The 27,868-nt window shown below is 39.3% G+C and overlaps 1 protein-coding gene across 3 annotated transcripts in view; it reads right to left on the bottom strand.

Annotated features, from left to right (window-relative positions):
- The window catches only part of FAAH2 (fatty acid amide hydrolase 2), a 399,339-nt gene that overhangs the window by 10,474 nt on the left and 360,997 nt on the right, over positions 1–27,868 (bottom strand). The window lies entirely within an intron of this gene.

The following is a 27,868-nucleotide window of genomic DNA, read 5'->3' as shown; positions in this document are numbered from 1 at the left end:
AGATAGAGAATATTTTTATTATCCACCCCCAAAACCCCATACCAATTAGCAATTACTCTCCATTTCTCTATTCCCCCAATCCCCAGTATCCAGTAATTAAATTTTTATCCATATAGATTTCCTATTCTGAACACTTTCTAGAAATTGAATTATATAATATGTAACATATTGTGTCTGATTTCTTCCACTCTGCACAATGTTTTCAAGGTTTATATAAATGGTTCTTTTATGGACAAAGATTATTCCATTTAATAAATATACCAAATTTTGATTATCTATTCACTAGTTACTGGACAGTTGGACTAATACTTTTGGCTATTACTAATTATGCTGCAAAAATCAGCAATATAATTACACATTTGTTTATGTCTTTGTATGAATATTTATTTTCATTTCTTGAGCATATATATACATATAAAGATGAATGAAATAGTTGAGTCTTATGACAAATTTACATTTAACATTTTAAGAAAATGCCAAATTGTTTTCCAAAGAGTCTGCACCAATTTGACAACAGTCTTACCAGAAATGTATGAGGGTCCCAGTTACTCCACATGCTCATTAACCCTTATCCTTTTGGTTTATAACTATTTTAGTGAATGTGCATTGATAACTCCTTGTGGTTTTAATATGCATTTCCCTAATGAGTAATTATATTGACCATTCTCTCACGCACTTATGGGCAATTAGTATGTTTTCTTTAGGGAAATATCTATTGAAATCCATTGTGCATTTTAAGTTGGGTTACCGTCTTATTATTGAGTTGTAAGAGTTTTTCATATGTTTGGAATATAAATCCCCAGGCGTTATATAATTCACAAATATTTTCCCCTGGTCAGTGTCTTTCCTTTTTACTTTATTGTTATATTTTGAAATATTTTTTTTTTTAATTTTGGCAAATTCTAATTTATTATGCTTTCTTTTATTGCCTGGGCTTTTGAAGCTGTATCTAGGAAACCTTCTATCTCAAGGTCATGAAGATGTACTCATGTTTCCTTATAAAAATATTAGAGTTTTAGATTTTACATTTAGGTCTCCTATTTATTTTACATTAGTTTTTGTATACGGTGGGTGTGTGGAAAGGCTCCAACTTTATTCTTTTGCACGTAGATATCCAGTTGTCCTAGAACCATTTGATGAAAAGACTATTAATTCTTCATTGAACTGTCTTGAAACCTTTATTAAAAGTAAATTGAGAGGAAAGTAAAGAGAGTGATGTCAGCAAGATAACGGAATAGGAGGAGTTCTGCAGTTCCAGTCCCCGTCACATAAATCCAACTACCAACTATCCGCAGATAAGAATACTTTCATGAATATCCCTGAATTTGGGAGATAGCCCCTCCAGCCACAGAACAGATAACAGCTGCATTCAAAGGGTAAGAGGAATGGTTTCATTTCTTATCACCCTCTCTCAAGCTGTAACAGTGCCAAAGAAGATTCCCCTGGGCTCGTGTTTCTGTAGGGGAAAAGAGAGCTGTAAACATATATCCAGCTTCCTCATCATTGTGGGGTGCTTTACAGGAAGCTCACTCTTGTCTCATTCCATGACAAACATTGGGAGTACCAGCAGAGCTAGGGCACCTGAGGTTAGTTAGAAACAAAGGAAAAGGGTGGGGTTCACAATGATGAGCACATGGATTTTGGCAGTGGCTCTTCACTTTTGTCAATGAAGGTGCCAAATGATAGAAAACAGCCAACAGCACTGCCCTGCAGGAACCATAGTGCATGAGTTTGCTTAGCTGAAGTCCCTAGCCAGCTTCCTTATGTAATGTCATTTCTCTCCTTGAGCCTTTTCCAGGCTTGGAGGCAACTGTAGAGCATCTGGCCCCACCCAACCCCACTGACTGTATGACAATCCCACTAACACTTAATATTCTCTTTAAGGCTTCCTCAAGCCAGAAGGCAAGTGCTGATCCATGAATATCTGTGAAAGGAAGTATCTAATGTGTCTTGTCCCAGGTGGCTGAACAGTAACCCCAGAGACCTCCTCGAGCCTAAGAGCACCAGCACATGGCCCTGACTGACTACAGATTCCAAACAGCAGTACTGTTTTGCTGGGGAAGGCAGCATGCAATGCAATCTGATCAGAGGTGATTGCAAAGGATAGCCATCAGCACTGCCAAATTAAAACCCAGCTAGTTGTCTCATCAGACTACAAAGCACAGCTCACCATTCCACTCAACCTCAAACTATAGGCAGCAGCTCACCCCAGCTAGAGAACCCAAGAGCAAGGTCAGCTGTCCAGGGTTGCTATCAGTTGGTCCACCCAAAATCCCAGGTTAGAATAAATACTGAAAGATTATCATTGCCAAAGAACACCTACAAAGGCTGAAAGAGGTGGCCATGTACCCAAACACATAGGCACCAAAACAAGAACACAAAAATTACAAATAATTTTTTAAAATCACAAAATAAACTAATAAACCTCTAATTATGGACCCTGAATAAATAGAGATCTATGAAATGACTGATAATGAATTCAGAAGTAGTTAAGGAATGTTATAAGTAAAATTATTTAAGGAAAGGTAAGGTAGTTAAAGAAAGTATAAGAAAAAATAATGAAGAAGGTCTGAGAATTATGGGACACTATCAAAATAACCAATGTTTAAGTAACAGAAGTTATGCCATCCCTCCTTCCCCTGGGCTAGGGAGGAAATGGGAAAGCTAGGCACTTCTGCAGCCTTCAGCACAGATACCACAGCTGAAGTACAAAGAAGCAACAGGTTTACTGCATGCCACACAACTCCCCACTTATACTGCTTCACACCAAATGGGGTTTGCAGGCTCCAGGTCACCAGTGCACCTTCCCCTGCCCCTGCTTGAAGACTGTGGCCATGGCTTGGCATTTCTTTGACAGCCCAAATCCCACAGATTGCTGCCAACCATTTTGCAGCCACCACTGCCACTAACTTTGCCCCTGCCACCTCTGGGCCAGGGAGAGAGTAGGGAGGCCTGGCACCTACCTGTGCATGCCTCCCACAACAAAATCCAACACTGCATCTGTAGGAGGAAAGTGTAAGTGTACCACGTGCCTCACAGCTTCCACTTTCCATTTTTCCAACTTCGGGGACTTGCCCTACCCAATGAAAGGTCCACAGTATGGCTGGCTTGCCCCCAACTGAATATTTCAGCTGCAGCCCAGAGCCCCTTGGAGAGCCCAATAACCACAGGCCAGTTATCCACCCTCAGGTTCCCACCACCTGACTGGTCTGCCTGACCTGCCTGAGAGTTCAGCCAGTGACCCAGGGACCAACCCAACTCTCCCCGTTACACAGACAGCACTGAACTCTGTGCTGGCTAAACCCAGGTCCAGCCCCTTCAGGACTCATAAATGTCATCCAATTGGCCATCTAGGGGCCTGGAGACTGGTGAGCTACCTAGCCCAGTCTAACACAGCTAGTACCTATCCAGTCCTCCTGGCACCTGAGGTCAGACTAACCTAACTAGCTTACACCACTACAAATGACACTCACCACATGGGCTGAAAGGCAGACCTCTCCCTTCCACGAAGCAGCAACACTAATATGTCAAAGAAGATGTGAGCCATAAAACTGTCTGTATTTGGGTTGAGTGAGTAAATATATTCTGCTTCAAAAACACCCCCATGGAGAGTTGCAAGAGAGGCATTCTCCCTGGCTCTCAGACACACTGTGGCCTGGAGAGACAACAACGTGCATCTGAAGTGTACATGATGAGCCCTACAACAAGGGTGTGAAAAGGGAACAGATTGTGTTCCTGCCTATTTAGGACATGAAGGCAGTGCATCCCCCTCACTTCCAGCAGAGGCCTAAGTGTTTGTACCAGGAGTTCCCCCAGCCACTCCTATCAAGACTAGTGCCTGTGGTCATCATTGGAGTATTTGTGGGCAAGACAAAGGGTCCAAATCAGATCAGGTGTGTCTCCCCAGCCACAGTTAAGAAGCAAGCTCAGGGCATTGGGAACACCACGATCTAGCTCATTACCTGAAACAACAGAGATGAAATACCCATCTGCTTGTGCCACATCTGTGTCTTACCCTTAAGTGCTACCCCCTGGCCAGCAGGTCAAAGTGGAAAGCGCAATAAAAAAGTTGCCAGTGGCTGGGCGCAGTGGCTCATGCCTGTAATCCCAGCACTTTGGGAGGCCGAGGCGGGTGGATCACTTGAGGTCAGGAGTTCGAGACCAGCCTGACCAACATGGAGAAACCCCGTCTCTACTAAAAATACAAAATTAGCTGGGTGTGGTGGCACATGCCCATGCCTGTAATCCCAGCTGCTTGGGAGGCTGAGGCAGGAGAATCGCTTGAACTCGGGAGGTGGAGCTTGTGGTGAACTGAGATTGATTGTGCGCCAATGAATTCTGGCCTGGGAAATAAGAGCGAAACTCCGTCTCAAAAAAAAAAAAAAAAAAAAGTTGCCCCCAGAAGTGCACAGGAAATAGGAGCAGAGCCAAGGACTCTACCCAGAATACTATACAGTAACATTCTCAGGAGGGAGGAAGAAAAAATAGGGAAAGAAAAATACCATCTGAACAAAAATAAATTTCAAAAGTAAGTGACAATACCTCCAGATGAGAAGAACTCGGCATAAGAAATCTGGCACCATGAAAAAGCTGAATGTTGTGATATCAACAAGAGTCAAACTAGCTTTCTAGCAACGGACCTTAACCAAAATGGAAACTCAGAAATGACAGATAAAGAATTCAAACTATGGATTGTCAGGATGCTCCACAAGATCCAAGACAAGACTGAAAACCAACCAAAAAGAAAATATGAGGGCAATTCAGGATATGAAGGAAGAGATAAATATATTTTTTAAAAAAATTAAACAGGACTTCTGGAAATGAAAAATTCACTTAAGGAATTTCAAAATAAAGTTGAACACTTTAATAATAGACTAGACCAAGTAGAAGAAAGAATTTCAGAGATTGAAGATCAGTCTCTCAAACTAAACTGGTCAGACAAAAATAAAGAAAAAAATAATTTTAAAAAATGGAACAAAGTCTTTGTGAAATATGGGATTATGTAAAGCAACAAAACCTATAACATATTGGCATTTCTAAGAGAGAGGAAGAAAAACATAAACAACCTTGAAAACATATGTGAGGAAATAATTCAGGAACATTTTGCTAATCTTGGAAGAAAGATATCCACATACAAGAAACTCAGAGAACACCTGTGAGATATTATTTAAAATAAACATTATGAAGGTATATAGTGATCAGACTATCTAAAGTAAATAATAAAGAAGAAAGCATTAAAGATAGGTAGAGAAAAGGATCAAAGCACCTATAAAACAAAACCAATCAGGCTAAGAGTGGACTTCTCTGCAAAAATCCCAAAACTCAGAAGAGACTGGGGGCTATTTTAACTCCTTTAAAAAATAAAAACCTGCAGCCAAAAATTTTATATCCTGCCAAACTCTTTCATAAATGAAGGAGAAATAAAATATTTCCCAGACAAGCAAAAAAAAAAAAAAAAAAAAAAAAAAAATTGAGGGAATGAAGCCAAGATGGCCGAATACAAGCAGATCTGGTCTGCAGCTCCCATTGAGACCAACGCAGAAGGTGGATGATTTCTGAATTTTCAACTGAGGTACCCAGTTCATCTCGTAGGGACTGGTTAGGCAGTGGGTCCAACCCACAGCAGGGTGAGCAGAAGCAGCGTGGGGCATTGCCTCACCCAGGAAGTACAGGAAGTTGGGTGAGCTCCCTCTCCCAGCCAAGGGAAGCTATGAGGGACTGTGCTACCCAGCTAGGTTACTATGCTTTTCCCATGGTTTTCACAATCTGCAGATCAGAAGATTCCCTTGTGTGCCTACACCACCGGGGCCCTGAGTTTCAAGCACAAAACTGGGTGGCTGTTTTGACACTGAGATAGCTGCAGGCATATTTTTTCCATATCCCAGTGGCACCTGGAACCCCAGTGACACCTGGAACCTGAGTGAGACACAACTGTTCACTCTCCTGGAAAGGGGTCTGAAGCCAGGGAGCCTAGTGTTGTTGCTCAGCAGGTCCCACTGCCAGGGAGTCCAGCAAGCTAAGAACCACTGGCTTGAAATTCATGCAGCCAGCACAACAGTCTGAGGTTGACCTGGGACAATTGAGCTTGGTGGGGGGAGGGGCATTCACCATTACTGAGGATTTGGTAGGCAGTTTTCCCCTGAAAGCACTGAGGAGGCTGGGAGGTCTGGGCTGGGTACAGCAAACTGGCTGTGGCCAGACTGAATCCCTAGATTCTTCCTCACTGGGTAGGGCATCCCTGAAGGAAAGGTAACAGCCCCAGTCGGGTGCTTACAGACAAAACTACCATCTCCCTGGGACAGAGCATCTGGGGGAAGGGGTAGCTGTGGGAGCAGCTTCAGCGGATTTCATCATTCTGGCCTGCTGGCTCTGAAGAGAACAACTAATCCTGACAAGAGGGATTCTCCCAGCACAGTGCACCAGCTCTGCCAAGGGACCGAATGCCACCTCAGCTGGGTCTCTGACCTTGTGCATCCAACTGGGAGAGACCTCCCAACAGGGGTCGAAGGACACTTCATACAAGACAGCTCCATCTGGCATCAGGTTGGTGCCCCTCTGGGACAAAGCTTCCAGAGGAAGGAGCAGGCAGCAATATTTGCTGTTCTACAGCCTCCACTGGTGATACCCAGGAGAACAGGGTCTGGATTGGATGTCCAGCAACTGCAGCAGACCTGCAGAAGAGAGGCCTGACTGTTAGAAGAAAAACTAATAAACAGAAAGCAACAACATCGACATCAACATAAAGGAACCCCACACAAAAACCCCATCCAAGGTTATCAGCTTTAAAGATCAAAGGTAGATAAATACATGAAGATGAGGAAAAAAAAACAGCACAAAAGCACTGAAAATTCCAAACACCAGAAAGCCTCTTCTCCTCCAAATGATTGCAACTCCTCTCCAGCAAGAGCACAAAACTGGATAGAGAATGAGATTGACAAATTGACAGAAGTAGGCTTCAGAATGTAGGTAATAACAAACTCCTCTGAGCTAAATGAGCATGTTCTAACCCAAGGCAAGGAACCTAAAAACCTTGATAAAAGGTTACAGGAAATGCTAACTTAAATAACCAATTTAGAGAGGAATATAAATGACATGATGGAGCTGAAAAAAAGCATGAGAACTTCGTGAAGCATACAAAAGTAAAAATAGCCAAATAGATCAAGTGGAAGAAAGGATATCAGAGACTGAAAATCACCTTACTGAAATAAGGCAAGATTACAAGATTAGAAAAAAAAAGAGTGAAAAGGAAAAAAACAAAGCCTCCAAGAAATATGGGACTATGTGAAAAGAACAAACCTACGATCGACTGGGGTCCCTGAGGGTGATGGGGAGAATGGAACCAAGTTAGACAGCACACTTCAGTATATTATCCAGGAAAATTCCCCAACCTAGCAAGACAAGCCAACATTCAAATTCAGGAAATACAGAAAACACCATTAAGATACTGCTCAAGAAGAGCAACCCCAAGACAACTAATCGCCAGATTCTCCAATATTGAAATGAAGGAAAAAATGTTAACAGCAGCCAAAAAGAAAGGTCAGGTTACCTACAAAGGGAAGCCGAACAGACCAACAATGGATTAATCTGCAGAAACCCTACAAGCCTAAAGGCAGTGGGGGCAAACATTCAACTTTCTTAAAGAAAATGGTTTTCAAACCAAAATTTCACATCCAAACAAACTAAGCTTCATAAGGGAAGGAGAAATAAAATCTTTCAAAGACAAACAAATACTGAGAAACTTTGTCACCACCAAACTAGCCTTAAAAGAGCATCTGAAGGTTTTTGACGTGCTCCTGGATTCGGTTTGCCAGTATTTTATTAAGGATTTTTGCATCAATGTTCATCGAGGATATTGGTCTAAAATTCTATTTTTTGGTTGTGTCTTTGCCCGGCTTTGGTATCAAGATGATGCTGGCCCCATAAAATGAGTTAGGAAGGATTCTCTCTTTTTCTATTGATTGGAATAGTTTCAGAAGGAATGGTACCAGTTCCTCCTTGTACCTCTGGTAGAATTCGGCTGTGAATCCATCTGGTCCAGGACTCTTTTTGGTTGGTAAGCTATTGATTATTGCCACAATTTCAGAGCCTGTTATTGGTCTATTCAGAGAGTCAACTTCTTCCTGGTTTAGTCTTGGGAGGGTGTATGTGTCGAGGAATTTATCTATTTCTTCTAGATTTTCTAGTTTATTTGCATAGAGGTGTTTGTAGTATTCTCTGATGGTAGTTTGTATTCCTGTGGGATTGGTGGTGATATCTACTTTATCATTTTTTAATGCGTCTATTTGATTCTTCTCTCTTTTCTTCTTTATTAGTCTTGCTAGTGGTCTATCAATTAAAACTTACCCACCATGATCAAGTGGGTTTCATCCCTGGGATGGAAGGCTGGTTCAATATACGAAAATCAATAAATGTAATCCAGCATATAAACAGAACCAAGACAAAAACCACATGATTATCTCACTAGATGCAGAAAAGGCCTTTGACAAAATTCAAAAACGCTTCATGCCAAAAACTCTCAATAAATTAGGTATTGATGGGATGTATCTCAAAATAATAAGAGCTATCTATGACAAACTCACAGCCAATATACTGAATAGGCAAAAACTGGAAGCATTCCTTTTGAAAACTGGCACAAGACAGGGATGCCCTCTCTCACCACTCTTATTCAATATAGTGTTGGAAGTTCTGGCCAGGGCAATTAGGCAGGAGAAGGAAAAAAAGGGCATTCAATTAGGAAACGAGGAAGTCAAATTGTCCCTGTTTGCAGATGACATGACTGTATATCTAGAAAACCCCATTGTCTCAGCCCAAAATCTCCTTAAGCTGATAAGCAACATCAGCAAAGTCTCAAGATACAAAAATCAATGTACAAAAATCACAAGCATTCTTATATACCAATAACAGACGAACAGAGAGCCAAATCATGAGTGAACTCCCATTCACAATTGCTTCAAAGACAATAAAATACCTAAGAATCCAACTTACAAGGGACGTGAAGGACCTCTTCAAGGAGAACTACAAACCACTGCTCAATGAAATAAAACAGGATACAAAGAAATGGAAGAACAATCCATACTCATCGGTAGGAAGAATCAATATCGTGAAAATGGCCAAACTGCCCAAGGTCATTTAGAGATTCATTGCCATCCCCATCAAGCTACCAATGTCTTTCTTCACAGAATTGGGAAAAACTACTTTAAAGTTCATATGGAACCAAAAAAGAGCCCACATCGCCAAGTCAATCCTAAGCCAAAAGAACAAAGCTGGAGGCATCATGCTACCTGACTTCAAACTATACTACAAGGCTACAGTAACCAAAACAGCATGGTATTGGTACCAAAACAGCATGGTACTGGTACCAAAACAGAGATATAGATCAATGGAACAGAACAGAGTCCTCAGAAATAATGCCACATATCTACAACTATCTGATCTTTGACAAACCTGAGAAAAACAAGCAATGGGGAAAGGATTCCCTATTTAATAAATGGTGCTGGGAAAACTGGCTAGCCATATGTAGAAAGCTGAAACTGGATCCCTTCCTTACACCTTATACAAAAATCAATTCAAGATGGATTAAAGACTTAAACGTTTGACCTAAAACCATAAAAACCCTAGAAGAAAACCTAGGCATTACCATTCAGGACATAGGCATGGGCAAGGACTTCATGTCTAAAACACCAAAAGCAATGGCAACAAAAGCCAAAATTGACAAATGGGATCTAATTAAACTAAAGAGCTTCTGCACAGCAAAAGAAACTACCATCAGAGTGAACAGGCAACCTACAAAATGGGAGAAAATTTTCGCAACCTACTCATCTGACAAAGGGCTAATATCCAGAATCTACAATGAACTCAAACAAATTTACAAGAAAAAAACAAACAACCCTATCAAAATGTGGGCAAAGGACATGAACAGACACTTCTCAAAAGAAGACATTTATGCAGCCAAAAGACACATGAAAAAATACTCATCATCACTGGCCAATAGAGAAATGCAAATCAAAACCACAATGAGATACCATCTCACACCACTTAGAATGGCAATCATTAAAAAGTCAGGAAACAACAGGTGCTGGAGAGGATGTGGAGAAATAGGAACACTTTTACACTGTTGGTGGCACTGTAAACTAGTTCAACTATTGTGGAAGTCAGTGTGGCGATTCCTCAGGGATCTAGAACTAGAAATACCATTTGACCCAGCCATCCCATTACTGGGTATATACCCAAAGGATTATAAATCATGCTGCTATAAAGACACATGCACACGTATGTTTATAGTGGCTCTATTCACAATAGCAAAGACTTGGAACCAACCCAAATGTCCAACAATGATAGACTGGATTAAGAAAATGTGGCACCTATACACCATGGAATACTATGCAGCCATAAAAAATGATCAGTTCATGTCCTTTGTAGGGACATGGATGAAATTGGAAATCATCATTCTCAGTAAACTATCGCAAGGATAAAAAACCAAACACCGCATGTTCTTACTCATATGTGGGAATTGAACAATGAGAACACATGGACACAGGAAGGGGAACATCACAGTCTGGGGACTGTTGTGGGGTTGGGGGAGAGGGGATGGATAGCATTAGGAGATATACCTAATGCCAAATGATGAGTTAATGGGTGCAGCACACCAGCATGGCACATGTATACATATGTAACTAACCTGCACATTGTGCACATGTACCCTAAAACTTAAAGTATAATAATAAAAAAAAAAGAGCTCCTGAAGGAAGCACTAAATATGGAATGGAAAAACCGGTATCAGCCACTGCAAAAACATACAAAATTGTAAAGACCATCAGCAGTATGAAGAAACTGCATCAACTAATGGGCAAAATAAACAGCTAGCATCACAATGATGAGCAATTTCACACATAACACTATTAACCTTAAATATAAATGGGCTAAATGCCCCAATTAAAAGACACAGACTGGCAAGTGGGATAAAGAGTCAAGACCCATCGGTGTGCTGTGTTCAGGAGACCCATCTCATGTGCAAAGACACACATAGGCTCAAAATAAAGGGATGGAGAAAGATTTACCAAGCAAATGTGAAGCAAAAGAAATCAGAGGTTGCAATCCTATTCTTCGTTTTTTTTTTTTAATTTTATTATTATTATACTTTAAGTTTTAGGGTACATGTGCACAACATGCAGGTTTTTTACATATGTATACATGTGCCATGTTGGTGTGCTGCACCCATTAACTCGTCATTTAGCATTAGGTATATCTCCTAATGCTATCCCTCCCCCCTCCCCCCACCCCACAACAGTCCCTGGTGTGTGATGTTCCCCTTCCTGCAATCCTATTCTTTGATAAAACAGATGTTAAACCAACAAATATCAAAAAAGGCATAGAAGGGCATTACATAATGGTAAAGGGATCAATGCAACAAGAAGAGCTAACTGTCATAAATAATATATGCACCCAAAACAGGAGCACCTAGATTCATAAAACAAGATCTTAGAAACCTACAAGAGATGTACACTCCCACACAATGATAGTAGGAGACTTTAACACCCCACTGTCTATATTAGACAGATCAATTACACAGAAAATAAATAAGGATTTTCATGACTTCAACTCAGCTCTTGTCCAAGCAGACGTAATGGACATCTGAAGATCTCACCACATAGCACTTATTCTGAAATCAACCACATAATTGAAAGTTAAACACTCCTCAGCAAATGCAAAAATTAGAAAACAAATAGTCTCTCAGACCACAGTGAAATCAAATTAGAACTCAGGATTAAGAAACTCACTAAAACAGCACAACTACATGGAAACTGAACAACCGGCTCCTGAGTGACTACTGGGTAAATAACGAAATTAAGGTAGAGATAAACAAGTTTTTTGAAACCAATGAGAACAAAGACACAACCTACCGAAATCTCCAAGACACATTTAAACCCGTGTTTGAGGAAAATTAATAGCACTAAATGCTCACATGTGAAAGCATGAAAGATCTAAAATTGGCACCATACCATCACAATGAAAATAACTAGAGAAGCAGTAGCAAACAAATTCAAAAGCTAACAGAAGATAAGAAATAACTAAGATTGGGGGGGTGGTTACAAGATGGCTGAATAGGAACAGCTCCAATCCACAGCTACCAGCATGAGTGACACAGAAGACGGGTGATTTCTGCATTTCCAATTAAGGTATTGAGTTCATCTAACAGGGGCTTGTCGGACAGTGGGTGCAGGACAGTGGGTGTAGCACACCAAGCATGAGCTGAAGCAGGGTGAGGCATCGCCTCACCCAGCAAGTGCAAGGGTTCAGGGAATTCCCTTTCCTAGCCAAGCAAAGCGGTGACAGACAGCACCTGGAAAATCGGGTCACTCCCACCCTAATACTACGCTTTTCCAATGGTCTTAGCAAAGGGCACACCAGGAGATTATATCCCACTCATGGCTCGGAGGGTCCCATGCCCATGGAGCCTCACTCATTGCTAGCACAGCAGTATGAGATTGAACTGCAAGGCAGCAGCGAGGCTGCAGGATGGGCACCTGCCATGGCTGAGCCTTGAGTAGGTAATCAAAGCATCCAGGAAGCTCGAACTGGGGGAGCCCACGGCAGCTCAAGGAGGCCTGCCTGCCTCTGTAGACTCCACCTCTGGGGGCAAGGCATAGTGGAACAAGAGGCAGCAGAAACCTCTGCAGACTTAAATGTCCGTGTCTGACAGCTTTGAAGAGAGTACTGGTTCTCCCAACACAGAGTTTGAGATCTGAGAACGGACAGACTGCCTCCTTAAGTGGGTCCCTGAACCACGATTAGCCTAAGTGGGAGGCAACCACCAGGAGGGGCAGACTGACTCCTCACATGGCCGGGTACCCCTCGAAAACAAAACTTCCAGAGGAACGATCAGGCAGCAACATTTGCTGTTCAGCAATATTCGCTGTTCCGCAGCCTCTACTGCTGACACCCAGGCAAACAGGGTCTGGAGTGGACATACAGCAAACTCCAACAGACCTGCTGCTGAGGGTCCTGTCTGTTAGAAGGAAAACTAACAAAGAGAAAGCACATCCACACCAAAACCCCATCTGTACGTCACCATCATCAAAAACAAAAGCTAGATAAAACCACAAAGATGATGAAAAAACAGAGTGGAAAAACCGAAAATTCTAAAAATCAGAACGCCTCTCTTCTTCCAAAGGAACGCAGCTCCTCACCAGCAATGGAACAAAGCTGGATGGAGAATGATTTTGATGGGTTGAGAGAAGAAGGCTTCAGATGATCAAACTTCTCCGAGCTAAAGGAGCAAGTTCGAACCCACTGCAAAGAAGTTAAAAAACTTCAAAAAAGATTAGACGAATGGCTAACTAGACTAACCAATGTACAGTAGGCCTTAAATGACCTGATGGAGATGAAAACCCTTGCATGAGAACTACGGAATGAATGCGCAACCTTCAGTAGCCGATTCGATCAGCTGAAAGAAAGGGTATCAGTGAATGAATATCAAATGAATGAAATGAAGCAAGAAGAGAAGTTTAGAGAAAAATGAATAAAAAGAAACGAACAAAGCCTCCAGGAAATATGGGACTATGTGAAAAGACCAAATCTACATCTGATTGGTGTACCTGAAAGTGATGGGGAGAAAGGAACCAAGTTGGAAAACCCTCTGCAAGATATTATCGAGGAGAACTTCCCCAATCTAGCAAGGCAGGCCAACATTCAGATTCAGGAAATACAGAGGATACCACAAAGATACTCCTCGAGAAGAGCAACTCCAAGACACATAATTGTCAGATTCACCAAAGTTGAAATGAAGGAAAAAATGTTAAGGGCAGCCAGAGAGAAAGGTCGGGTTACCCACAAAGAGAAGCCCATCAGACTAACAGCAGATCTCTCAGCAGAAACCCTATAAACCAGAAGAGAGTGGGGGCCAATATTCAACATTCTTAAAGAAAAGAATTTTCGGTTCCATATGAACTTTAAAGTAGTTTTTTTCCAATTCTGTGAAGAAAGTCATTGGTAGCTTAATGGGGATGGCATTGAATCTGTAAATTACCTTGGGCAGTATGGCCATTTTCATGATATTGATTCTTCCTACCCATGAGCATGGAATGTTCTTCCATTTGTTTGTACCTTCTTTTATTTCATTGAGCAGTGGTTTGTAGTTCTCCTTGAAGAGGTCCCTCACATCTCTTATAAGTTGGATTCCTAGGTATTTTATTCTCTTTGAAGCAATTGTGAATGGGAGTTCACTCATGATTTGGCTCTCTGTTTGTCTGTTATTGGTGTATAAGAATGCTTGTGATTTTTGTACATTGATTTTGTATCCTGAGACTTTGCTGAAGTTGCTTATCAGCTTAAAAAGATTTTGGGCTCAGACAATGGGGTTTTCTAGATATACAATCACCAAGTCAATCCTAAGCCAAAAGAACAAAGCTGGAGGCATCACGCTACCTGACTTCAAACTATACTACAAGGCTACAGTAACCAAAACAGCATGGTACTGGTACCAAAACAGAGATATAGATCAATGGAAGAGAACAGAACCCTCAGAAATAACACTGCATATCTACAACTATCTGATCTTTGACAAACCTGAGAAAAGCAAGAAATAGGGAAAGGATTCCCTATTTAATAAATGGTGCTGGGAAAACTGGCTAGCCATATGTAGAAAACTGAAACTGGATCCCTTCCTTACACCTTATACAAAAATTAATTCAAGATGGATTAAAGACTTAAACATTACACCTAAAACCATAAAAACCCTAGAAGAAAACCTAGGCATTACCATTCAGGACATAGGCATGGGCAAGGACTTCATGTCTAAAACACCAAAAGCAATGGCAACAAAAGCCAAAATTGACAAATGGGATCTAATTAAACTAAAGAGCTTCTTTAGCAAAAGAAACTACCATCAGAGTGAACAGGCAACCTACAAAATTGGAGAAAATTTTTGCAACCTACTCATCTGAAAAAGGGCTAATATCCAGAATCCACAATGAACTCAAACAAATTTACAAGAAAAAAACAAACAACCTCATCAAAAAGTGGGTGAAGGACATGAACAGACACTTCTCAAAAGAAGACATTTATGCAGCCAAAAAACACATGAAAAAATGCTCACCATCACTGGCCATCAGAGAAATGCAAATCAAAACCACAATGAGATACCATCTCATACCAGTTCGAATGGCAATCATTAAAAAGTCAGGAAACAACAGGTGCTGGAGAGGATGTGGAGAAATAGGAACACTTTTACACTGTTGGTGGGACTGTAAACTAGTTCAACTATTGTGGAAGACAGTGTGTTGATTCCTCATGGATCTAGAACTAGAAATACCATTTGACCCAGCCATCCCATTACTGGGTATATACCCAAAGGATTATAAATCCTGCTGCTGTAAAGACACATGCACACGTATGTTTATTGTGGCACTATTCACAGTAGCAAAGACTTGGAACCAACCCAAATGTCCAACAATGATAGACTGGATTAAGAAAATGTGGCACACATACACCATGGAATACTATGCAGCCATCAAAAGGATGAGTTCATGTCCTTTGTAGGGACACGGATGAAGCTGGAAACCATCATTCTTAACAAACTATTGGAAGGACAGAAAACCAAACCCTGCATGTTCTCACTCATAGGTGGGAATGGAACAATGAGAACACTTGGGCACAGGAAGGGAAACATCTTACACCGGGGCCTGTTGTGGGGTTGGGGGAGGGGGGAGGGATAGCATTAGGAGATATACCTAATGTAAATGACGAGTTAATGCGTGCAGCACACCAACATGGCAAATGTATACATGTGTAACAAACCTGCACATTGTGCACATGCACCCTAGAACTTAAAGTATAATAAATATATATATATGTAAAGAAAATTTAGAACATAGCAATAAACAGAAGAAAGTATAAATCAAAACAAAAACAGCCACAGTAAATGTTTTAGTTTATAGTAGTCCAGATTTTTTTCTAGTAAGTAAATATATGATTATGAAAAGCTGTACCCATTACAGCTTAATATCCTGCTTTGTTGATGAAATAAATTTTCATGAATATGTAGCAGTGTAATTATATTATTGTGTCTTTTAAGCCAATACTATAACATAAATAACATATTATTAAAAATTAAAAAACAAATAACTAAGATCAGAGCAGAACTGAAAGAGATTGAAACATGAAAAACCCTTCAAAAAGTCAATGACTCCAGGAACAGATTTTTTGAAAAGATTAACAAAATAAATAGATCACTATATAGACTAATAATGAAAAAAATAGAGAAGAAACAAATAGACATAATAAAAAATGATAAAGGCCATATCACCACTGATTCCACAGAAATACAAATTACCATCAGAGAATACTGTAAACACCTCTATGCAAATAAACTAGAAAACACAGAGGAAATGGATAAATTCCTGGACACATACACCCTCTCGAGACTAAACCAGGAAGAATTAGAAACCCTGAATAGACCAATAACAAATTCTGAAATTGAGGCAGTAATTTAAAAAAAAAAGTCCAAGAACATCAATTAAAAAAGCCCAGGACCCGACAGATTCACAGTCAAATTCTACCATATATACAAAGAGGAGCTGGTACCATTCCTTCTGAAACTATTCCAAACAATAGAATAAGAAGGCCTCCTCCTTAATGCATCTTATGAGGCCAGCATCTTCCTGATAACAAAACCTGGCAGAGACACAACAAAAAAGGAAAACTTCAGGCCACAATCTCTGATGTACATCAATGTGAAAATCCTCAATAAAATACTGGCAAAACGGACTCAGCAGCACGTCAAAAAGCTTATAAACCATGATCAAGTCGGCTTCATCCCTAGGATGCAAGGCTGGTTCAATATATGAAAATCAAAACGTAATCCATCAGATAAACAGAACCAGTGACAAAAACCACATGATAGATGCAGAAAGGGCCTTTGATAAAATTCAACACCCTTTCATGCTAAAAGCTCTCAATAAACTAGGTATTGATGGAACACATCTCAAAATAATAAGAGCTATTTATGACAAACTTATAGCCGATATCATACTGAATGGGTAAAAGCTGGAAGCATTCCCTTTGAAACCCAGCAGAAGACAAGGATGCCCTCTCTCACCACTCCTATTCAACACAGTATTGGAAGTTCTGGCCAGGGAAATCAGGCAAGAAAAATAAATAAAGGGTATTCAAGTAGAAAAAGAGGAAGTCAAATTGTCTCTGTTTGCAGATGACGTTATTGTATGTTTAGAAAACTTAATTGTCTCAGCTCAAAAACTCCATAAGTTGCTGATAAGCAACTTCAGCAAAGTCTCAGGATACAAAATCGATGTACAAAAATCCCAAGCATTCCTATACACAAACAATAGACAAGCAGACAGCCAAATCATGATTGAACTCCCATTCACAATTGCTACAAAGAGAATAAAATACCTAGGAATACAACTTCCATTAGACGTGAAAGACCTCTTCAAGGAGAACTACAAAACACTGCTCAAGGAAATAAGAAAGGACATAAACAAATGGAAAAACAATTCAAGCTCATGGATAGGAAGAATCAATATCCTGAAAAAGGCCATATTGCCCAAAGTAATTCATAGATTCAATGCTATTCCCATCAAGCTATCATTGACTTTCTTCACAGAATTAAAAATAACTACTTTAAATTTCATATGGAACCAGAAAAGAGCCCATTTAGCTACGGCAATCCTAAGCAAAAAGAACAAAGCTGGAGGAATCATGCTACCTGACTTAAAACTATACTACAAGGGTACAGTAACCAAAACAGCATGGCACTGGTATCAAAACAGATATATAGATCAATGGAACAGAACAGAGACCTCAGAAATAACACCACACAGCTACAACCATCTGATCTTCAATAAACCTGACAAAAACAAGCAATGGGGAAAGACGCACTATTTAATAAATGATGCTGAAAAAACTGGCTAGCCATACACAGAAAACAGAAACTGAATCCCTTCCTTACATTTTATACAAAAATTAACTTAGTATGAATTAAAGGCTTAAATGTAAAACCCAAAACCCTAAAAACCCAGAAGAAACCCTAGGCAATACCATTCTGGACATAGGCATGGGCAAATACTTCATGAATAAAACACCAAGAGCAATTGCAACGAAAGATGAAGTTGACAAATGCAATCTAATCAAATTAAATAGCTTCTTCTCAGCAAAAGAAATTAGCATCAGAGTGAACAGATAACCTACAAAATGGAAAAAAAAATTTGCACACTACCGATCTGACAAAGGTCTAATATCCACAATCTACAGGGAATTTAAATTTTCAAGAAAGATACAAAAAATCCCATCAAAAATTGGGTGAAGGATATGAACAGACACTTCTCAAAAGAAGACATTTATACGGCCAGCAGATATATGAAAAAATGCTCCTTATCACTGGTCATTAGAAAAATGCAAATCAAAACCACAATGAGATACCATCTCACGCCAGTTAGAATGGCGATTATTAACAAACCAGGAAACAACAGATGCTGGTGTGCCTGTGGAGGAATAGAAATGCTTTTATACTTTTAAATTAGTTCAATGATTGTGGAAGACAATGTGGCAATTCCTCAATGATCTAGAACCAGAAATACCATTTGACCCAGAAATCCCATTACTGCATATATACCTGAAGGATTATAAATCATTCTACTATAAAGACACATGCACACATATGTTTATTGCAGCATTATTTACAATAGCAAAGACTTGGAACTAACCCAAATGTCAATCAGTGATAGACTAGGTAAAGAAAACATGGCACATATATATCATGGAATACTATGCAGCCATAAAAAAGAACAAGTTCTTGTCTTTTTCAGGAACATGGATGAAGCTGGCAGCCATAATTCTCAGCAAACTAACACAGGAACATAAAACCAAATACCACATGTTCTCACTCATAAGTGGGAGTTGAACAATGAGAACACATGGACACAGGGAGGGGAAAATCACACACTGAGGCCTGTTGGGGGCGGGGGGCAAGGGGAGGGAGAGCATTTGGACAAATACCTAATAAATGCAGGGCTTAAAGCCTAAATGATGGGCGGATAGGTGCAGGAAACCACCATGGCACATGTATACCTATGTAACAAAGATGCATATTCTACACATGTATCCCAGAAGTTAATGTAAAATTAAAAAAAATTCACCACTAGATTGGACATACAAACAAATGCTTAAATGAATTGTAAACATGAAAACAAATGGAAGATACTCACTGTCAGACAAAGACACATAAGTACAAAGTTCACAGATCACACAAAGCAATTACACAATGGAAACTCCAAAATAATTAACACTATTGTAATAGGAAGAAAACCTCACATATCAATATTAATCTTGCGTGTAAATGGCATAAATACTCCACTTAAAGGATACAGAGTCACAAAATAAGACCCAACCATCTGCAGTCTACAAGAGACCAACCTACTGGCCAAAGGCACAATGAGACTCAAAGTAAAACGGTGGAAAAAGATACACCATGCAAATGAAAAACAAAAGCAAGCAGGAATAACCACTTTCATATCAGATAAAACAGACTTTAGATCAACAATGGTACTAAAATATAAATAAGGTCATTATATATTAAGAAAAGCTCCAATAAAAGAAGATTTATTTATTTAAATTATATATACAATAGACACTGGAGCATCAAGATTTATAAAAAATATACTTCTAGACCTAAGAAAATAGATTGATAGCAACATATCAATAGTGGGACTTTAACACCCCACTGATATCACTAGACAGATAATCAAGGCAGAAAATCAACAAGATTTAACTGGATTATAGATCAAATGGACCTAGTAGACATTTACACTATAGCATACACAACAACCACAGAATATACATTCTGCTCACTTGTGCATGGAACATTCTCCAAAATTGAACATATGCTTGGCCAGAAAGCAAGTCTCAACGCATTCAAAAAGGTAAAATAATATCAAGTCTCTTCTCAGACCACAGTGGAATAAATTTAGAAAGCAATAACAAGAAAATCTCTCAAAACTATGCTAATACATGGAAACTAAACAACTTATACTTAAATAATTTTTGGGTGAACAATGAAATTAAGGCAGAAATTAAAAAAAAATTGAAGTGTATAAAAACAGACACAATATAACAAAACATCTAAAACACAGTAAAAAAGTGCTAAAACGAAAGTTTATAGCATTAAATGCCTACATGAAAAGGAGAGAGAGCTCTAAAATTAACAAACTAATTCACACCTTAAGGAAATATGAAAACATGAACAAACCAAATCCAAAGCTAGCAGAAGAAAAGAAATAACATGGCCAGGATTAACTAAATAGGATTGGGACCAAAAAAGGCTAAAAAGGATTAATGAAAGAAAATTTAGTTCTTTGAAAGCATTAGAAAAAAACTTGACGACCCCTAGCAGGACTAATCAAAAAACAAACAAGAAGCAGAGAAGATTCAAATAAGCACAATCAGAAATGATGAAGGTGATATTACAACTTATGCCATAGAAATACCAAAGACAATCAGGGACTAATATGGGCAATTCTATGCACACAAACTAGAAAATCTAGAGAAAATTGATAGTTTCCTGGAAACATACAACTTCTCAAGATTGAACTAGCAAGAAATAGAAAACCTGAACAGACCACAAACAAGTAAAAAAAAAATCTAATCAGTAATACAAATCTTCCAACAAAGAGATCTAATCACTAATCTAATCAGTAATACAAATCTTCCAACAAACAAAAGAACAGGAACAGACAGATTCACAGTCAGGTTTTGCCAGATGTACAAAAAAGATCTGGTGTCATCCTACTGAGGCTATTCCAAAAAACCAAAGTGGAGGAATACCTCTCTAAATCATTGTACAAATCCAGTATCTCCACGATATGAAAAACATGAAAGAACACAAGAACAACAAAAAAACTACAGGACACTTGTTGATGGAGTTGTTTCTTTCTTGTAAATTTGTTTGAGCTCTTTGTAGATTCTGCATATTAGCCCTTTGTCAGATGAGTAGATTGCAAAAATGTTCTCCCATTTTGTAGGTTGCCTGTTCACTCTGATGGTAGTTTCTTTTGCTGTGCAGAAGCACCTTAGTATAATTAGATTCCATTTGTCAATTGTGGCTTTTGTTGCCATTGCTTTTGGTGTTTTAGACATGAAGTCCTTGCCCATGCCTATGTCTTGAATGGTATTGCCTAGGTTTTCTTCTAAGCTTTCTATCATTTTAGGTCTAACATTTAAGTCTCTAATCCAACTTGAATTAATTTTTGTATAAGGTGTAAGGAAGGGATCCAGTTTCAGCTTTCTACATATGGCTAGCCAGTTTTCCCAGCACCACCTGTTAAATAGGGAATCCTTTCCTCATTTCTTGTTTTTGTCAGGTTTGTCAAAGATCAGATGGTTGTAGATGTGTGGTATTATTTCTGAGGGCTCTGTTCTGTTCCATTGGTCTGTATCTATGTTTTGGTACCAGCACCATGCTGTTTTGGTTACTGTAGCCTTGTAGTATAGTTTGAAGTCAGGTAGTGTGATGCCTCCAGCTTTGTTCTTTTGGCTTAGGGTTGACTTGGCAATGTGGGCTCTTTTTTGCTTTCATATGAACTTTAAAGTAGTTTTTTCCAATTCTGTGAAGAAAGTCATTTGTAGGTTGATGGGAATGGCATTGAATCTATAAATTACCTTGGGCAGTATGGCCATTTTCACAATATTGATTCTTCCTATCCATAAGCATGGAATGTTCTTCCATTTATGTGCATCCTCTTTTATTTCGTTGAGCAGTGGTTTGTAGTTCTCCTTGAAGAGGTCCTTCACATCCCTTGTAAGTTGGATTCCTAGGTATTTTATTCTCTTTGAAGCAATTGTGAATGGGAGCTCACTCATGATTTGGCTCTCTATCTGTTATGGGTGTATAAGAATGATTGTGATTTTTGCACATTGATGTTGTATCCTGAGACTTTGCTGAAGTTGCTTATCAGCTTAAGGAGATTTTGGGTTGAGACAATGGGGTTTTCTAGATTTACAATCTTGTCATCAGCAAACAGGGACAATTTGACTTCCTCTTTTCCTAATTGAATACCCTTTATTCCTTTCTCCTGCCTCACTGCCCTGGCCATAACTTCCAACAGTATGTTGAATAGGAGTGGTGAGAGAGGGCATCCCTGTCTTGTGGCAGTTTTCAAAGGGAATGCTTCCAGTTTTTGCCCATTCAGTATGATATTGGCTGTGAGTTTGTTATAAATAGTTCTTATTATTTTGAGATACATTCCATCAATACATAATTTATTGAGAGTTTTTACCATGAAGGGCTGTTGAATACTGTTGAAGCCCTTTTCTGCATCAATTGAGAAAATCATGTGTTTTTTGTCTTTGGTTCTGTTTAGATGCTGGATTACGTTTATTGATTTGTGTATGTTGAAGCAGCCTTGCATCCCAGGGATGAAGCCCACTTGATGATGGTGGATAAGCTTTTTTATGTGCTGCTGGATTCAGTTTGCCAGTATTTTATTGAGGATTTTTGCATCGATGTTCATCAGGGATATTGGTCTAAAATTCTTTTTTGGTTGTGTCCCTGCCAGGCTTTGGTATTAGGATGATGCTGGCCTCATAAAATGAGTTAGGGAGGATTCGCTCTTTTTCTATCAATTGGAATACTTTCAGAAGTAATGGTACCAGCTCCTCCTTGTACCTCTGGTAGAATTTGGCTGTGAGTCCATCTGCTCCTGGACTTCTTTTGGTTGGTAGGCTATTAATTATTGCCTCAATTTCAGAGCCTGTTTTTGGTCTATTCAGGGATTCATGTTCTTCCTGGTTTAGTCTTAGGGGGTGTATGTGTCCAGAAATTTATCCATTTCTTCTAGATTTTCTAGTTTATTTCCGTAGAGGTGCTTATAGTATTCTCTGATGGTAGTTTGTATTTCTGTGGGATTGGTGTTGATATCCACTTTATCATTTTTTATTGTGTCTATTTGATTCTTCTCTTTTCTTCTTTATTAGTCTTGCTAGTAGTCTATCAATTTTGTTGGTCTTTTCAAAAAACCAGCTCCTGGATTCATTGATATTTTGAAGGGTTTTTTGTGTCTCTATCTCCTTCAGTTCTTCTCTGATCTGAGTTATTTCTCTCCTTCTGCTAGCTTTTGAATGTGTTCGCTCTTGCTCCTATAGTTCTTTTAATTGTGATATTAGGGTGTCAAATTTCGATCTTTCCTGGTTTTTCTTGTGGGCATTTAGTGCTATAAATTTCCCTCTACACATTGCTTTAAATGTGTCCCAGAGATTCTGGTGTTTTTTGTCTTTGTTCTCATTGGTTTCAAAGAACATCTTTATTTCTGCCTTCATTTCGTTATGTACCCAGTAGTCATTCAGGAGGAGGTTGTTCAGTTTCCATGTAGCTGAGTGGTTTTGAGTGAGTTTCTTCATCCTGAGTTCTAGTTTGATTGCACTGTGATCTAAGAGACAGTTTGTTATAATTTCTGTTCTTTTACATTTGCTGAGGAGTGCTTTACTTCCAACTATGTGGTTAATTTTGGAATAGGTGAGGTGTGGTGCTGCGAAGAATGTATATTCTGTTGATTTGGGGTGAAGACTTCTGTGGATGTCTATTAGGTCCGCTTGGTGCAGAGCTGAGTTCAATTGCTGGATATCCTTGTTAACTTTCTGTCTCGTTGATCTGTCTAATGTTGACAGTGGGGTGTTAAAGTCTCCCGTTATTATTGTGTTGGAGTGTAATTCTCTTTGTAGGTCTCTCAGGACTTGCTTTATGAATCTGGGTGCTCCTGTATTGGGTGCAGATATATTTAGGATAGTTAGCTCTTCTTATTGAATTGATCACTTTTTTATTATGTAATGGCCTTCTTTGTCTCTTTTGATGTTTGTTGGTTTAAAGTGTGTTTCATCAGAGATCAGGATTGCAACCCCTGCCTTTTTTTGTTTTCCATTTGCTTGGTAGATCTTCCTCCATCCCTTTATTTTGATCCAATGTGTGTCTCTGCATGTGAGATGGGTCTCCTGAATACAGCACACTGATCAGTCTTGACTATTTATCCAATTTTCCTGTCTGTGTCTTTTAATTGGAGCATTTAGCCCATTTACATTTAAGGTTAATATTGGTATGTGTGAATTTGATCCTTTCATTATGATGTCAGCTGGTTATTTTGCTCGTTAGTTGATGCAGTTTCTTCCCAGCTTTGAAGGTCTTTACAATTTGGCATGTTTTTGCAGTGGCTGGTACCAGTTGTTCCTTTCCATGTTTAGTGCTTCCTTCAGGAGCTCTTGTAGGTCAGGTCTAGTAGTGATAAAATCTCTCAGCATTTGTTTGTCTGTAAAGGATTTTATTTCTCCTTCACTTATGAAGCTTAGTTTGGCTGGATATGAAATTCTGGGTTGAAAATTCTTTTCTTTAAGAATGTTGAATATTGGCACCCACTCTCTTCTAGTTTGTAGAGTTTCTGCTGAGAGATCCGCTGTTAGTCTGATGGGCTTTCTTTTGTGGGTAACCCAACCTTTCTCTTTGGCTGCCCTTAATATTTTTTCCTTCATTTCAACATTGTGAATCTGACAATTATGTGTCTTGGCGTTGCTCATCTCGAGGAGTATCTTTGCAGCATTCTCTGTATTTCCTGAATCTGAATGTTGGCCTGCCTTGCTAGATTGGGGAAGTTCTCCTGGATAATATCCTGTAGAGTGTTTTCCGACTTGGTTCCATTCTCCCCGTCAGTTTCAGGTACACCAGTCAGACGTAGATTTGGTCTTTTCACATAGTCCCGTATTTCTTGGATGCTTTCTTCATTTCTTTTTAATATTTTTTCTCTAAACTTCTGTTCTCACTTCATTTCATTCATTTGATCTTCAATCACTGATATCCTTTCTTCCGTTTGATCAAATCAGCTAGTTAAGCTTGTGCATTCATCACGTCATTCTCATGCCATGGTTTTCAGCTCCATCAGGTCATTTAAGGACTTCTCTACACTGGTTATTCTAGTTAGCCATTCATCTAATCTTTTTTCAACGTTTTTAACTTCTTTGCATTTGGTTCGAACTTGCTCCTTTAGCTCAGAGAAGTTTGATCATCTGAAGCCTTCTTCTCTCAACTCGCCAAAGTCATTCTCCGTCCAGCTTTGTTCCATTGCTGTTGAGGAGCTGCATTCCTTTGGAGGGGGAGAGGTGCTCTGATTTTTAGAATTTTGAGATTTTCTGCCCTGTTTTTTCCCCATCTTTGTGGTTTTATCTAGTTTTTGTCTTGATTATGGTGAACAACAGATGGATTTTTGGTGTGGATGTCCTTTCTTTTTGTTAGTTTTCCTTCTAACAGCGTAGACCATCAGCTGCAGGATTGTTTGAGTTTGCTGGAGGTCCACTCCAGACCCTGTTTGCCTTGGTATCAGCAACGAAAGCTGTGGAACAGCGAATATTGCTGAACAGCAAATGTTGCTGCCTGATCATTCCTCTGGAAGCTTCATCTCAGAGGGGTACCCAGCTGTGTGAGGTGTCAGTCTGCCCCTACTGGGGGGTGTCTCCCAGTTAGGCTACTTGGAGGTCAGGGACCCACTTGAGGAGGCAGTCTGTCCGTTTTCAGATCTCAAACTGTGCTGGGAGAACCACTACTCTCTTCAGAGCTGTCAGACAGGGACATTTAGGTCTGCAGAGGTTTCTGCTGCCTTTTGTTTGGCTATGCCCTGCCCCCAGAGGTGGAGTCTACAGAGTCAGGCAGGCCTCCTTGAACTGTGGTGGGCTCCACCCAGTTCAAGATTCCTGGCTGCTTTGTTTACCTACTCAAGCCTCAGCAATGTTGTGCACCTCTCCTCCAGCCTCGCTGACACCTTGCAGTTTGATCTCAGACTGCTATGCTAGCAATGAGTGTGGCTCCATGGGTGTAGGACCCTCTGAGCCATGTGCAGGATATAATCTCCTGGTGTGCCCTTTGCTAAGACCATTGGAAAAGTGCAGTATTATGGTGGGAGTGACCCGATTTTCAAGGTGCCTTCTGTCACCCCTTTCTTTGACTAGGAAAGGGAATTCCCTGACCCCTTGCACTTCCTGGGAGAGGTGATGCCTTGCCCTGCTTTGGCTCACTCTCATTGCACTGCACCCACTGTCCTGCACCCACTGTCCAACACTCCCCAGTGAGATGCACCTGGTACCTCAGTTGGAAATGCAGAAATCACCCATCTTCTGCGTCGCTCATGCTGGGAGCTGTGGACTGGAGCTGTTCCTATTTGGCCATCTTGGAACCCAAATCAACTTATTTAATAATAGATTGAAACTTGTTTGGAAAGTCTATCTTAATTATGTGGTGAGGGTAACAAAAATCATCATCATCAGCAACAAAAACAACAGCAGCAAAACCACCTCTGGAGAGCTTGTTTTTGAGACCTCTATAGGCCAAGATTCCTTGTACAAATCTTGATTATTAAAGCTCAAGATTCAGCATGGTCTGTGTATGTGATTAGGGCTCATAGGGATCTTGCATTATGGAATCAGTCCTACATCCACAATGGTTGCCTACAATGTATTTATTTCACACCCTTAATGCTTGTCTGCATTCTTAGACTGTCACTGCCCTATACCTTTTGCCTTTCAATAGAAGCCTTGTGTATATACTCTGTGGAGACTGCTGAGTGCTTTCCAATATCTCAAGTGGGGAAAATAATAGATAGGAAATATCTTTTCCCATCCTTTTAGTTTCAATCTATTTGAATCTTAATTGTGTCCTTTGTATATAGCATACTGTTGATCCTTGATTTTTTGCATCCAGCCTGGCATGTTTGCCGTTTGATTGGAGTGTTTGTTCCATTCAAATTTAATGTTATTACTGAAATTGTTGTATTTATATATCTGATTTGCTACATGTTTTCTATATGCCTCGTTTTTTTCTGTTCCTCTTTTACATACTTTTGTTATATATATATATACTTTTCCAGTATATTATTTTAATTAATATATATACATATATATATACTTTTCCAGTATATTATTTTAATTAGTTTTGAGTTGTTAGGCTATATTTTGAGGTATTTTTAGTGACTGATTTATGGATTAAAACAGCCATCTTAACTCTTCAGAATCTATTAACTAATTTACAGTAAAATACAAAAAGTTTGCAGCAAAATAGCTGCATTCTCTAATCCTTTACTGTGTTATTATAGTTATGTATACTATGTGTGTGTGGGTATATATATATATAAATTTGTAATCATTATGTCTTTTGTAATTACCTTCACCAGAGCTCCTTGATTTTTCATATGACTTTGAATTATTGTCTGGTGTCACTTGCTTTCACCAAGACAAACTCCCTGTAGTATTTCTTGTAAAGATGATCTCCTAGCAACACAATTCTCTTTCAGTTTTAGTTTATCTGCAAAGGTTTTTATTTTGTCTTAACATTTGAAAGATTCTGTGAATTATAAGAGTATTGGTTGGCTGTCTTTTATTATTTTAAAAATATCATCTCACTGTCTTCTGGCTTCCTTGTTTCTGATAACTCATCCATCATTGTTATTGTGGTTTCCTTCTAGTTGATGGGTAGGTTATTTTTCTTTGCTACTTTTGAATTTTTCATTTATTTAGGGTGGATATCTTTGCATTTGTCCTACTTAGAGTTTGTTAACTTCATCACATTTTTAGATATAATGTCCTCAAACTTTTTTTGATTCATCTTTTCTTACTCATCTCCCATTCTGGAACTCTCCATATGCATATATTAGTATGCTTGATGGGTATCACAATGGTCCCTGAGACTGTTTATTTTTATTCTTTTGCTTTTCTCTCTGTTCATTAGATTAAATTATGCCAACTGATCTATCATTAAGCCTGCTGATTCTTTCCTCTTTATTCTTCCATTTAAAACATAATGTTGAGCTCCTCTAGTGAATTTTAATTTTAA

Source organism: Pan troglodytes, chromosome X (assembly GCF_028858775.2).
Source record: "Pan troglodytes isolate AG18354 chromosome X, NHGRI_mPanTro3-v2.0_pri, whole genome shotgun sequence".
Taxonomy (NCBI): Eukaryota; Metazoa; Chordata; class Mammalia; order Primates; family Hominidae; genus Pan; species Pan troglodytes.
This window is presented reverse-complemented; position numbering and strand designations above follow the sequence as displayed.